Source organism: Suncus etruscus, chromosome 1, assembly GCF_024139225.1.
Source record: "Suncus etruscus isolate mSunEtr1 chromosome 1, mSunEtr1.pri.cur, whole genome shotgun sequence".
In the NCBI taxonomy this organism is placed as follows: Eukaryota; Metazoa; Chordata; class Mammalia; order Eulipotyphla; family Soricidae; genus Suncus; species Suncus etruscus.
Genome location: NC_064848.1, coordinates 150,674,656 through 150,681,427, shown reverse-complemented (window position 1 = coordinate 150,681,427; position 6,772 = coordinate 150,674,656).

Genomic DNA, 6,772 nt, shown 5'->3' with positions numbered 1-6,772 from the left:
TTGTTCTCATTTCCATCCTGATTAAGGAAGGCTTGGTCACCTTGAGCACAATTAACTTCTACCAATGCCAAAAACTCTTTTGTGTGCCCCAATCCAGGCACTATTAAAAGGAGATTGGTGGGTCTATTTCAATGCTTTAGGCAAAGCTTGGAACACGTCTATTAGTAAGTTTAGAGTCAAACTCAACATTGGGAAGAAATAATTCTCATTTGTTCACACTCTGAGCAATCACCCTGTCTTCTCTTTTCTGCTCCCTCCGCTTCCCATCTCCAAATAATTAGGGAGCAAATTCAGATTCAGTTTCACCTGCATACCCTGGAAGCCACAGGCACCTCTAAAACCTTGAAACTGGAGTGCCTCTCCCTAATGGAGACTAATCCCGGATCCTTGCCAAGTGCACCAATATACCTATCCTTATCAGTCACCTCACATGGCCCACTCTAGAAATTTGGAGTTTAAGATGCTATAAAATCAATTCTTTCACGTATTTTTTAAATTTGCAGTGCAGAGAATCACACTCGGGCTTTACACATGGTGACCTACATCCTCAGCTCTTCAATTGTATTTTCTGTTGTTGCTGTTTTGGGTTGGTTTGGGGGGCCACACCCAATGATATTTAGGGGTCATTTTTGACTATGTTTGGAGTTCATTTATGGTGCTAAGGATTGAGCCTAGGCCTCCTGCTTACAAAGTATCTGCTTGAGTTCCGTGAGCCATCTCTCTCCAGCACTCAAACTCAATTTTGTTTTTATTTTCAATTTATTTTTGTTTAGGCTGCCTGTTTCCAATTGTGTTCATTTCTGGTGCTCATGTCCAGAACTTCTCCAAAGTTCCCAGGGCTACTCCAGCCTAGCTCTCCATTCACCCTTCACCCTCCACATATTTCATCATCTCAGTTATACAATCCAGGATCAGGAGTTTGTTATCATTTTAAACTACCTGTTCCATCTATAGCCATACCACCCTGAACATGCCGATCCCGTCATCTGAAACTGCCTGTTCTCTTGTCAAACCCAATTTTAAATTGACCCAAGAAATCCTAGAAAGATCTGCAAAGCATTGATGCCAGTGTGTCACTTGGAAACAGTAAGAACTAGTCCCAAATAACTATCTTACAAAGCAACTTTGGCTCCATATTTTGTAAAAGCAGTTTTCTTGCTATTGAGAGAGTTTTAATATGCATTCTTCAGTTCCTTGGAATGCTTCCATCGCAGGCCCCACTCCCAAAAATCTTTGTGCCTTAAAGAGGAGGATAGGCAGCTTGAGCAGAAAAACGAGGGTGCCTCTCTCTGCACTCAGGGAGACTTTGAGGTGTGGAGGACTGGTGCTTTCCATGAGAAGTGTGGGTGGGCCAGAAGGGAGAAGTGCTGACAGGGAGGCTCAATCTTCATTGAAAATGAGTCTGGAGTCCCAGTTGCTTTCTGTTGGGTCTTGGGCCACCCCCAGCCAGCATCACCCTTCTGCCACTTTCTCTCTTCCTTCAGCTTCTCTGCCTTCTCTCCCATCCCTAACCTGAATCCATGAGGGCCGTTAGCCAAGTGACACTACCCTGGCACTGGCACAGTGGATTCTATTTAGACAAGAAGCCATCGTTCCAGTTTTGTGCCCACAGCTCACTTCCCCTCCTCAGTCCTGCATCCATTCAATACACAGCGACCTCCCCAGGTAGCTCAACAGGCAGCCAGCACCATGTACATGTACATACATACACAGATATATGCACACACATGCATGTGTGCGCACACATTTATGCACATTTGCGCAGTTGAATCCATCTGTGTGTACATACATGCACCTAGTGAGCACAACCTCCCTGTGTTCGACTCAGTCTCCTATGGGACCCACCATGGGATATGACTCCTAGGCTTGGTGTAAGGAAGATCTGGGCCTGCATAAGGAGGTGACTGGTCAGAGTACTGATCTCCCTTGTCTCAGCTGAGGCTTGCTGCCTCCTCCTCAGATCGGTCTCCTCATTTTTTCACCTCTCCTGACCCCTGGAACATGGCTCTGTGGTCAAGGACTAAGTTGGAGGGTCCTGGTATTACCTATATTGCCATCCTCCAGTCTAGGCTGCAGCAGGGGAATCAGGGAGCAAAGTGTAGGGACATAGGTGGCAGTGCTCATACTCTGTGTTATTCATGCTTAGAGGTTAGTCCTAGGAGTACACAGGACCATGCAAAACATGATCAAATGCAGACCCTTGCATACAAACCCTGTGCCCCATAGGCTGCAGCCCCCTTGCTCCCCACTGGCTTGAATTTTGCCACCACCACCTGCTGCTCCCTCTGCATGGCCAATTTCCTCCTATGGCCCTGTGTCAGCTGGTATCTGCTGTAGCTGTGAGATACACTCGCCACCACCTCCTGTATGTTGACACTCAGTAATGAATGTGACAATGACTCCCCAGTAAAACACAACACACCTGATGCTGCTGATGTGGGAGAGGATCCTGGCAGCTGGTGACTAACACAGCTGGGTGTGTCTCCAGCTTTCCTTTCATTTGTTCTTCTGAGGAGTTTCACCCCTCATAAATGGGGATGACCATTAGTTGCATAGATTGGGGGGGGGGGGGCTTAAGGGGTATTTACAGGGCAAGTAAGATAAAAGAAAGGATTGTTTTGACACACCCAGTGATACTCAGGAGTGGGCTCTAATCTCTCCAATTACTCCTGGTGGGCTCAGAAAACAATATGGGATGCTGGGGGTTGAACCCAGATTTAGCCACTTGCAAAGAAATGCCTTACCTGCTGTACTATCACTGGCCCCATAGGATTGCTTTGACTTTTGTAAAGTATGTGACTTGGACTTTGAACAACCATTTGTTTGTTTTCAAATTTCACTTTATGGTAGGAACTATGTGTCACACAGACCCAACCCCTTCCCTCCAGGTAAAATGGCCTTAGAATGAGAGTGATGTGGGGGAGGCTTATACACATATAAAGGTGTGACTCTGCACTTCCCAAACTTTACACAATATTATAACAATAGAAAATCAGCAAGACTATCACATAAAAGGGTATATATTTATTGTTTTGGTTTTGTGGGGCCACATGCAGTGGTGCTACTTGGGCTACCTCCAGTTCTGTGTTTGGAGGTCGCTCTTGGCAGTGCTCAGGAGAGTACTGAAGCCAAGGATTGAACCCAAGCCTCCTGTATGCAAAGCAAGAGCTCAGCACATGGAACTCAATCTCCAGATTAAAACTTTTTTTTTTTTTCAAAAGAAAGTGAATCCACGTTATCTATGTCCGTAAGAGACTGTTTTTTGTTAATGCCCAACTCTGAGTGGGTGTCAAGAAATTATTTGTGAATGGGTTTGGAGGAATAAAAGTAAGATATCTTGCTTTTATTTAAAATGCTTAGTGTGGGGGTCAGAGTGACAGCACAGCGGTAGGGCATTTACCTTGCATGTAGCCAACTTGAGTTTGATTTTAGGCATCCCATATGGTCCACCCAAGCCTGCCAAAGGCAATTTCTGAGTGCAGAGCCAGGAGTAACCCCTGAGCACTATTGGGTGTGGCCCAAAATCCAAAAAATAAATAAATAGGAATGTTTGTTTTAAAAAAAAATAATAAAATAAAATGCTTAGGAGATATAATAATAAAATATAGTAAAATATTAGATAAAATAAAATAATAATGAAAATAAATAATAAATAATAAAATGCTTAGAGAGAGTACAGTAGACTAAGCACTTGCATGGGACCAACCTTGTAAGGTCTACTACCCCCAGTAAGGTCTATGTTCCCTCAAGCACCACTAGGAGTGATCCTTGAGTGCAGAGCTAAGAGCAATCCCAGAGCACTGAAGAATATGGTCTGAAACAACAACCCAGAGTTCAAATACTTAAGAGTTAGAAAGATATTACAGGTGGTAAGACTTGCCTTGCATGCAGCCAACCTGAGTTCAGTTGTTGGCTTCATAGATGGTCTTGAGCCAGGCCATGAGAGAATTCCTGAATTCAGAGCCGCCAGGAACGAGACCTGAGTGACTCCAGGTATGCTCTACCCCTGCCAACATTTTTTTTTTTTTTTTTTGGTTTTTGGGCCACACCCGGCAATGCTCAGGGGTGACTCCTGGCTGTCTGCTCGGAAATAGCTCCTGGCAGGCACGGGGGTTCATATGAGACACCGGGATTCGAACCAACCACCTTTGGTCCTGGATCGGCTGCTTGCAAGGCAAACGCCGCTGGCTGTGCTATCTCTCCGCCCCCCCCCCCCCGCCAACATTTTAAAATAAAAATAAAATATTTAGTATTTGGCTTTCAAAGCTTGGTATTGGGAGGGGGCTGGAGAGATGACTCAGAAAAGTGAAAAGTATATCTTAATATACAAGGCATTGCAATCTTGATATTTCATACCCACAATCCAATCCCACTGGCTGTAGCCTGGTGACCCCACTACCCACACACTACTGGGGAAATCTTGTGCATGTAAAAAAGTGGAATGTTGTGGGGCCAAAGCGATCGCACAGCGGGTATGGCATTTACCTTGCACACAGCTGACCTTGGTTCGATCCTCAGCATCCCATATGCTCCCCTCAGCCAGCCATCAGTGGTTTCTGAGTGTAGAGCCAGTAGTTATCCTTGATCACTACCAGGAATGGCTCAAAAACAACAACAACAACAACAACAACAACAACAACAAAATAAAGTGGAATGTTTTTATTTGTATGGGAGAAAAGGGTGCCACACCCCGCATTGCTCGGGGGCTACTTCAGATTGCTGAGGGGAGGGTTTGCTCCTAGTGGTAATGGGAATAAAACTGGGTTGGTCAGTAAACAAGTGCTTTAGCTTCTGTTTTATCTTGCTGGCCCTAGATTCTGTTTTGCTTTTTTTGGGGGAGGTGGGGCATATGGGCAGTGCTCAGGGGTTACTCCTGGCTCTGCATTCAGGAATCACTCCTAGCAGTTCTGGGAGACCATATGGGATGCCAGAGATCGAATCTGGGTCAGCATCATGCAAGACAAATGTCCTACCTTCTGTATTATCACTCCAGATCCCAGGGGTGGGGGTGAGTACTTTTTGTTTATTTTTGTGTGTTTTGTTTTGGTTTGGTTTGGTTTTGAGGCCATATCCAGCAGGGCTCAGGGGTTACTCCTGGATCTGCACTCAGAAATCGCTCCTGGGACCATATGGGATGCTAGGTTTCTAACTCAGATCCTACCCAGGTCAGCCATGTGCAAGGCAAACACCCTAACACTGTACTCCAGCTTCCCCTGGGTATTTTTTTTTAAGGTAACAGGTTACTATACAGGTAAGTTATGAAGCTCCCCATATTAAAATGTGCAAAAAGAAACCAATTTTGCCTCTCAGGGAGGAGTTCCCCAGCTCTGTGATGCAGGAAGTTCTGCAGAGCTGCTGCAGAGGAGCCAAACCTCAGCTTTGAAGCTGTTAAGACACCTGCGGGAAGAACAGTTTATCAGATAAGTTTTGCAAATTGTTCAAATTAGGGCCAGAGCAATATCAGAGCAAGGTAGGGTGCTTGCCTCACCTTCAGCTGACCTGGGCTTGATATTTGGCATCCCATATGGTCCCCTGAGTAATTTCTAAGCACAGAGCCAGGAGTAACTCCTGAGCACCACTGGGCATGACCCTCCCCTCCGAAAAAGAAGTTCAAATTAGGGGGCAGAGATACATATCAGGATAAAGGGATTGCCTAGCATATGGCCAAACCAGTTAGATCTTCAGCACTAAATATGATTCATTAAGTACCACTTAGATTCCTGATCCAGGAGAAAGCCCTGAGTACTACCAGGTATGCTCCCCTCCCCCAGACACACACACACACACACACACACACACACACACACACACACACACACCTAAAAGAGATCAGCTCCTTTATAGATACAAGGCCATGAGAAACAAGATAGTTGTTTAAGAGTCCATGGCTCCACTGGAGGCAGACATGCTGGCCTGATCAGTCCTCCATCAGGAGAGAAAAGCATTAAAACTGCTCCATAAGCCAAAGCAAAGATCTGTTCCATTATTTATTGTACACTGAGTTAAAACAGCATCACTCTGACTCAGCAAACTCGGTCGTGGAAGGCCTGTGGGGACCCACTGAGAGATCCGGTTTTCTAAGCAAGAAGTGGGCAGTTACTGGGTTGTGGCCTAGGAGCAGAGTGTCTACCCAGGCCACAAGCTCACTAGTTCTATCCCAGCACCCCCACCTCTAGACACTAAGTGTGATTCCTGGCACCTCTAACATGAAGATTAACTGTGGATCCTTGCACATGCACACACAGTAACAATGATAACAATAATAAGAACAGCAACCCAGTGGTAGGAGGAGGTGACAACCCTATGATAGCCGGGTGTTTTTCCTAGAAGGATCTTGGGGATCTATCCTCTGGTTTAGCAAGTTGAAAGGTTAGGCAAGAAAAATAGCTTCTTAGAATCTGACCTGAGTAGATTTATTCATTTGATTTGGGCAGAAGGTGGGGAAGGGAACCTTCAGCTGTGCTCAGAATTGTTGACCCAGGGAAGTGGAGCAATAGTACAGCCAGTAGGGCATTTGCCTTGCATGCAGCTTACCAGGGTATGAAACCCGGCATTCCCTATGATCTCCAAGCCTGCCAGAAGTGATTCCTGAGCTCAGAGTTTACTTGGGAGTAAACCCTGTGTATTGCCAGGTATAGCCCCAAACCAAAACCAAATAAAAAAACAGAACTGTTGACTCTATAGTCAGTGATCACTCTTGGCAGAGCTAAGGAGACCAGAGGAGATGTCGCCACATACACACACAAAAAGCAAACAACAACAAAAAACAAAC